This window comes from Mastomys coucha, unplaced genomic scaffold (assembly GCF_008632895.1).
Source record: "Mastomys coucha isolate ucsf_1 unplaced genomic scaffold, UCSF_Mcou_1 pScaffold17, whole genome shotgun sequence".
Classification (NCBI taxonomy): domain Eukaryota; kingdom Metazoa; phylum Chordata; class Mammalia; order Rodentia; family Muridae; genus Mastomys; species Mastomys coucha.
In genome coordinates this window covers 25872032-25873431 of record NW_022196899.1, presented here as the reverse complement: position 1 = coordinate 25873431, position 1400 = coordinate 25872032, and positions in this window count along the sequence as shown.

Genomic DNA, 1400 nt, shown 5'->3' with positions numbered 1-1400 from the left:
TTGTTTTTTTTTGTTTTTTGGAGGGGAAACTGGGAATGGAGAAATTCGCATATAAATAAAGAAAAAAACACAACTCAACCAAAAAACACAGACTGCCCTTCACGGTCCCACATCATTACTCTTAACTCACATCCATAGCTGAAGCCACAAAGGCATTCAGAAAGAATCTGGGAGGCAAGGGAGGCTGTTGTGGGTGTTTTCTGCTTCCTTTTATACATTCTGCTCTTTTCTGGAGGGCCGGTCTCCTCTCACAGATCAGATAATGCTAGAAGATCTGCTCTCAGGGACATATCCACATTTTTGCTCAGCATAGAAGTAATATATTTTCTGTGTAGGGTAAAATAACAACATGCCTGTATTAGGAAACCCGTCTCTGTCTCAGCCAGATATGTCAGGCTGGGAAAGCTCTCCATCCCTTTCCAGGCTCTGTTGCTTCTGCTGTAAGTAGGAGGCTACAATGTATTTATTACTATATTGTTGTATTTATGTATACTCAGCACTTAGTACAGAAAACACACGTTAATAGTTTCCCTTTACTATTCTTCCTCTGAGAAAGAATTTAATTATTGACAAGCCATCAAAGGAGCGGTGTTAAAGGTGTGGCATACAGTGTAGGAGGGGCAGAACCTCTCAAGACATGTCCCACATTGCCTGCTGTTCAGGTTGATCCAGAAGGCAGAACAAAACCCTGAAGGCCTGCTGGCTTCTTGTGTTCCTCCTCCCATAACTGGGGTGTTGATGGATTGTAATTTTGCCATTCCCTGGGGCTATTTATCATGAACGGAAGTTTTACTTTGTAAATGAAGAATGGCTTCTGAAAGTTTGAGAAAAGACTTCACGGCAGCTCATTATTCTGGTGGCCAAGGTGAAAGCAAGAGGTGGGTCCGACCTGAAACAGATTGAATTTGCTGGGTGTGGCTCTGCACCTTTTACCCTATGAGAAATCCATCAACTTCTCAGCACAGATCAGCCGATTGCCTCTGCAGCAGGGGAAGCTAGGGATGTTAAGACAGGTGAAGACTGACTAATGTCCCTCCTTGACACTGGAGGGGCAAGATTACCTTTTATCGTCTTTTTTGCAGCACTAGGAATCAAATTCAGAGATTTAATCCATGCTAGGAAAGTGCTCTACCCCTGAGTTATATCTCCAGCCCCACTTTAAGTTATATATTTCTTGATTAATTACCAACAAGCAAAAGGAAAGTCAAGAAGAAAGATCACTGTATTTCTGATCCTGGCATTTAAAGAGAAATTTGTGCATGCATGCATGCATGTGTGTGTGTGTGTGTGTGTGTGTGTGTGTGTGTGTGTGTGTGTATGTTATGCTGTGATAAAACATTATGACCAAAAGCAACTTAGGGAGGAAAAGTTTTATTTGAGCCTACACTTCCAGGTAACAA